We start from the raw sequence: 7,076 nt of genomic DNA on the forward strand, positions 1-7,076 counted from the left end.
TTTCTATATTTTAAATTTTGTCCTAGGTGTATGAATTTGTTTTTAACTTGTCATTTAGATAGCAAAACTTGAGGTCGAGGAATTTCCTACAAAAAATTCCATTTTAAATCAATGTGTTGTACCTTTTGATAATAGAAGAGAAAAAATAACTCAAAAAATTATAAACATGAAACATAATCTTCGTTTGGGATGTGAATTAATTTTTTAGTTTTTTTTGGTTATTTTAACCTGAGGCTAAAAAGTCTCGTTTGAGATGGACTTTTTGACTTTTTTGACTTTTGTAAGAAAAAAAATAAAATGATTTTGTTTTGGATGTGGCCTTTTGTCTTATTGAATTTTTAATCTATTTTGTCTTTTTGTGACTAAAATAGTCAAAAAACCCATGCCAAACATAGCCATAGTAAGAAAATTTATTTCAATTATATATATTAATCCAATAGTAGAAAAATAATCCAAATTATATATTGATCATGTCTCACTGCAGGAAATTTGAGTTAAAAATGCTGTCAAAGCTTGCAGCGACGTGTAATATTTTTGTCGTTGATACGACCGCCACAATAGCTTTCCAACATTTGAAAAACGTCGCTAAAAATATTAAACGGCGTTTTTTAAAATGTCGCAAAATCTTTGACGACATCACAAACTAGCATATGACGTCATTAAGTGGCGTTTTTCGAAAAACGCCACTTTTTTTTTTTTCCCTCTTTGCTGCTGCTGCTGCAAGAATATGAATTAAAATACCTTTTTTTTTTTTTTTTTTCTTTTTTTCTCTTTTTTTTTTCCTGTGCTACTACTGTTGCAGGAATATGAAATAAAATACCAGAGTTGGCATTCTCTGTGACTATATATAGTAGTTGTAAAATAAATGTTATTGTGCACTACAAAGTTCATACTACAACTTTGAAAACAGAGTATAAACCAAAGAATTTAACTAATTTCACATTTCATGAGATTTTTACTACACAAAATATATCACATTGATCTTCCAAAGTATATCATATAATAAAGATATTAAAAAGCCTTTTTTGAATGACAACTACAACTTCAATTATCTACAAAACAGAGATAGTTTATTGCAGGAAACCGATATGAGTCGCTTGTGATGTTGCAGAGAACTTGATACCAAAGACTGCTTCAAAAGAGACTTGCTTAAACTAACTGATTGAAGCCCTCAACAAAGCCAAGGATAGCGCAAAGTTGAAGACCGAGAAAGAAGCAAAAAACAAAAAGTTATCATCAAAAGCAGCTAAAAAATACAGTCATATATGGATACAGATGATTGGAAGGCTAAGGAAGGAAAAATAAAAGAAACAATGACAGTAGATGGTAGGATTGTATGTTTTTTTGGTTCCTTACCTCTGAAAATAAGAAAGTATAAATGTTGTTTAACTAATGTAATGATGTAGCTCATAAGCTAACACGTTTATTAGGACGCATAATAACTACAAGAGAGTTTTGAATAACTTTGAAAAATACAGTTAATGTCACCTAGTGACAGCTACTGCTATATAATGAACTTAATTCAATGAAAGATCATTCACAATGGACTTGGGTAAAACTTTGAAAAGGGAAAAAGAAGAGGAAAGAACAATGTGAATTAAATATAACCTCTCTTTTTCTTTTTCTTTTTCTTTTTTCTATTTCCCTTTCTTTTTGCAAATCCTATCCAAATCCATGATCCAAAAACAACACAAGGTTTTTCCCTCTTTCCTCCAACCCCATTCATTAGGTTATAGGTATTTTGACCAAAATATTTGATCTTTTTATGAAATAATAGATTTAGACAAGCCTTCCAACAATAAAGCTCATGAGACCGTGCTAACATCTAAAATGACACAAGCAGAGGATTCTTGGTCCACCAAGGCAATTGAAGACACTGAGTATTAGAATTTGAGATCCATGATATATTATTTCCAAAACACCAAACACACTTTAAAAAAAATTAAAATTAAAAAGAAAAGGTGCACAACATCAAATGTTATGACAGCATGATACTGCAATTTGAAGTATTTCTGTCATAAATCTAAATTCTATGCTACTACAACTGTAATATTTGTCTACATAGCCTAGCAAATTAAGAAGGCAAACTCATACAACATATTCTCACCAAATTAGGGGCTACCAAAGACATTAGATGAGTACTGAGACCGAAAGAGCTTTATCAACCAAGATTACAAGATTCAAGATGAACAACAATGGTTAAGCTTTGGTCTCTTTATACCAATAAGAATTGCAGCAGTCAAATCTTTGAGCAAATTAAAACTATATCATAGAGTGCCTAAATCTTTTTTTTATCTCCAAAAATATATATATATATAGTTCATCCAAAGCAATATATAGGAAAACTAAACTAATAAATTCCAATAAGGAAACAAATATAAACTAAGAATAAAATCCTAAAAAAAATCAACTTCATTAATAAAATAAAATTCACAAATAAACTAAAATTAGGAACAGTTCTAACCTTGAATTCAGTAGATTCCAGCGGCCTTCTCTCATTGAGTTTGTCATATCTACTTTTTTTTCTTCTTCTTCTTCTTCTTTTCTTTCTTTGATATGTGAACTTGCATTTGATAAGAACAAACAACATGAAATATTTCAAGTTTTCAACAACCCATTGTGTGTGTACGAGCGAGCGAATGTGGGGTCCACACTCATTCTCTCTATGGGTGTATGTGTAAAAGTATAAATGGATGTCTACTTTTTCTGATTCAAATATGGGCATCCAAACCTAGCTGTATCGCAGTGATTTTGATTGAGAGACCACCTAGGGTGGTTTAGTGATTAAATGCGACTATTAACCTCACAACATCTTTTGGGTTTGACTACCCATTAGTGATTGAATTCATCTTTTACTGTACAAGATTCACATTCAATCAACGTAAAAATTTTGATCGAATATATGTCCCCTTTCAGCATGTCACCCAGAAAATCAAATTTTGTCTGCAATAAATAAGACAAACTTACAAAAACAACAAGATTATTTCTACCTGATAGTATGTAACATATCAACTTCATCAGTCAATGTCCTTTGTTAGTTCATATAGACACTTTTCCTAATATGCTTAAACCATACACATAAATTATATCTCTGTTTCCCACTAATGAGGGAAAGGTTCTTAAAAGTTCCTGAATATTAATTTATTTTCATTTTCAAACTGCGCTTGATCTAGTTTTCAAAGGGTAATCACCAATGTGAAATTATTTGAGCACAATTAGCATGACATTTATTTGTTTTTTTATCACTGAAAGAAAGAATTGCAAGGATTCAAAACAAGATCCATCTCAGGCTAGCAAAACCACCATATAAAAAACCCACAATTAGTACATGACAACATTAATGTGATAAACAGGTTATACAGAAGCAACAAGCTGAGCTTTGGACAACCTATCATCTAAACTTCGCTCGATATCAAACTGGAAAATTGAAATCCGCCACGGTGAAAGTTCAATGCTTTCTCATCTTTTTGCTTTTTCATACATCTTCGCATCCCCAACCTATCACAAGGTGTAGAAACATATAAGCAATCATACAACCACACAATGCCATTTCAATACCATATCATTGTCACACATAATTCTAAGGAATGTGAAGGAAAATATGAATTATATATCTTACAAGCAATAATTACAACCTAAAAATTTGTGAGAAATTTCCTATTACATTTATGTGCAATTTCTATTTTATGTGCCATACCATAGATCATATGAATAAATAAATAAAATGATATGATTATCAATCCTAGTTAATGCCACATGGATGTGTTTCATACATTTTCTTCTCAAATTCTAGGTAAAAAGAACACAGCTGAATTCAGGTTTGCGTTCATAGTTGTATCTTACACCCTTTGACAAGCAAAGGGTCTGTGTGTGTGTACTTTTACCATTTTTTGTTCTTCCTGTTTGCCTGGTCTTTTTCATTTTTTGGTTATGTATCAATACTTCATCTCCATCATGCTACAATAATCGGGTCTATATATCCAAGTAAACATGCAGCAAAGCAATATAAAAAAAAATTCCGTTCTTCTCTGTTTAACACTCCTACTGGCAATGAATTTTGACTTTAGTGCATATCTAGTTTCAAAATGGTAGTGTGCATGCTCCCACCCTTGTGATGTTGCGTCCAAAAGGTTCATAACTTGTTCATGTAACATAAAGTTAAACTTAAGTAACTAACTGTGGGGACATAATTTTTGAGTGGCAGCACGTGGCCGAGGTGTCACCGAAGTGCCAGCCGGGGTGCCACGTGTCCTGGACATGATGCCGAGGTGATCTCGGCTAGGCCGAGGTTATCTATGAGAATACCGGAATCCGGGATAAACGGATAAGGGACAAGAGTCCTAGATTGGGAGAGAACTTTAGTTTGGGTAAAGATAAGACTCTTAGAGAGTTTATCCCAATCCTACTGGGAGTCCAAGATTTGCAATAATCCTAGTTCCATTGAAGCTAGGCTTCTATTGGGATTAGGTCTGTGTTGACTATAAAAGAGAGGCGCCCTCATGGGTCTAAGGTATGCTTTTGATATTCTGAATAGTGAGTTAAGCACTTTTGCTACCTTTAAGAGATAACTGACTTGATCGTCAGAGTGCCCCGGGTGGACGAACCACCGCCGGAATCTCTTCTTTCTGTGACAGGTCGTTCGGGCTTAATCTATTCTGCCGGTACTCTCCAGCTAAGTACTAGTTTGGTAGTGTGGTCGGAAATTGACACACACACTAACCTATATGTAACTTTACTTAACTGAACTGTGCTATAGGCAACCATCTACATCCAAATATTGTCAAAGTTCAATTATATTCTTTTGGTTTTAATACAATATAATATGCAATTGATGCCAAAATTTAGTCTCAAATGAAGTAACTTAGCTAAATGTAACCTCACTACAACCATATGCACTATGCATGATCATCTACATCAAAATACTATACAAGCAATGCCAAAATTGAGCCATTATGAAATCAACCCAAAAGCCGAAGAAGAAAGTTATATCTCAAAAACACCTTATTACACCATAAGCAGGGACAAAAAAGGTTGAATGAAAAAATCAAAAGGATAAGGATGAAAATAACTCTTATACCAATACTTCAGTCCCATATTCATCCAGCAAATTAAAAACCTTTATTACCAAAAGTCAATAGATCAATCCACTTCCTTTCATTGTATGACAAAACTCATTTGGAACTGATATGCCATTCTTTTGCAACGACTCTCTTCCTGTTTCAGCAAGCTTGTAACAAAATATAGGAGGAAAACTTACTTTGATGGCAGAAAACATTGGAGGAACTTGCCATATCTCCCTACAAAAGGGTGCAGCAGCTTTCTTTATGTCCTTATCTTTGATGTGTTCCCATGGCTCACGTTGGATGACCTGAATAAGAGGGTGGTGTAAGATTAGTGACATCGAAATGGAATGACAAAATTTTCAGGACAACAATTCTATAAAGGCAGCAAAAATGTAAGCCTCATCCCAATAGACTGTCAATCAGCTTACAATGATCCAAAAATACATAAGATAGAGTGGGCCGTTTATTTGTTTTGTGTTTTTTGTGTTTTTTTTTTTCGTCATTTCATTCTTTCTGTATATAAACTAAAAAAGTCTGTGGAGATCAACCCAATTAAAACCATATTTGAGGTTTCCAAAGAACTGTCGTCCTTTTATCCAATTTTTTAAATAGTACTCCACCTCCCTGGAACATGAATAAATATAAATGGATTCCCCATCATTAGTTTCTCTTTGAGAGCATGCAGTTGCTAGGTTTCTATGCTAGCTATGTCAGGTTGAAGAAAAAGTGCATTGAGTCATTATCTTACCTCAATTCTAAATTACTGAATATGACACTGTTTCTTGAATTCCAAAGGGTCCACAAAAAACAATCCTCCGATCCCCTCGAGATAGAGCTCATACTCAAACTCTGCAAAAGATTATTCAACACCTCATGTTCCCACTGAAAGAGATTTATCCTAAAATCCAGTTTCCAACCACTACCATTTGACAATGAGAAAGTAGAGAATGAAAAATGTACCCGAGATAAGAGCAAGAGAGATCAGCCAGAACAGATCAACTTTGGATTTTGGATCTGCGATTTGATGAAGAACAGAAACACAAACACTAGCAGTCTCAACAAGTTAAAAACCAAAATAAATTTTTTAAAAAAAACACAAACACAAACACTCTAAATAACAAAATCAAAGATGATAATCCAATATTTTTTAGTTTTTATGTGTGTAAAAATGAAGCTTGTGCATATAAATGTGTGTATATATACGTAAGTAGATAACAAAGATAGATTCAAATAGAGAAGTAGGTGAAGGTGAATTGAGATGAATCAGACGAAGACAGAGATATGCGAACCAGTGATGAGGACATGAGATCTGCAGTGCTTGCAATAATAAACAAAGAGATCGGAGTCTGGACCATCTGGTGCCGTGTCCTCACTCGATTAGCCTCGAGATCGATGAAGAACAGAGATCTTTGCGACTGATGAAGAACAGCTAGAGCAAACTACTGCGGTGGAGTTCTGTGTGTTTGAGCTTCAAATCGAGGGTTTTTTGAGCTTCGATCAACATTGATGAAGAACATACAATGCAAAATTTACAATCGAGCGAGCGAAAGAGAGTCTGTGTGTTTGAGCTTCAAATCGAGGGTTTTGAAAGAGAGAGAGAGAGAGATGTGTGTTTGAGCTTCAACTCGGGGTTGTGGAAGAGGCAGAGAAAGTGAGTGAGAGACAGAGAAAGTGAGAGACGGAGTCTAGGATGGGGTTAATTAATCGACCCAATACGACGTCGTTTACAGGAGATCAAAGACAACGCTTTCAAAATGCTGTCTTTAATGAATCTATAATGGCGTTTCGATAAATGCCACAAAACAAACATTGACTGTGACCAGTCTTCAAATTTCCATCAATCAATTTGAAGTGTGCAAACTTGAGTTTAACAACATCACCAACTTAACTCAAGGGTGGGTGGCGTTGTGGTTAAGGCCTGAGGGTTTAAGTCCCCAGGTCATAGGTTCAATTTTCCCTTTGGGTCAATTTTTTGAGCGAAGCATAGTTGGTTAGGAGGTTGGACTTCAAGTT

The 7,076-nt window shown here is 34.3% G+C and overlaps 1 long non-coding RNA gene across 2 annotated transcripts; it reads right to left on the minus strand.

The window, feature by feature from the left end:
• Positions 1 to 904: 904 nt before the first annotated feature.
• On the minus strand, positions 905 to 6,718 carry LOC145820544 (uncharacterized). 2 transcript variants are annotated; one of them, XR_014362304.1, is made up of 5 exons: positions 6,024 to 6,718; positions 5,812 to 5,912; positions 5,258 to 5,368; positions 2,465 to 3,498; positions 905 to 1,158 (listed from the first exon to the last, which is right to left on the minus strand). It is a non-coding gene; the product is annotated as an uncharacterized LOC145820544 (long non-coding RNA). The 2 variants fall into 2 exon arrangements; XR_014362303.1 differs by having other exon boundaries at positions 905 to 3,498.
• Positions 6,719 to 7,076: the final 358 nt, after the last annotated feature.

Source organism: Camellia sinensis, chromosome 2 (assembly GCF_055761805.1).
Source record: "Camellia sinensis isolate YWXY chromosome 2, ASM5576180v1, whole genome shotgun sequence".
NCBI classification, from domain to species: Eukaryota; Viridiplantae; Streptophyta; class Magnoliopsida; order Ericales; family Theaceae; genus Camellia; species Camellia sinensis.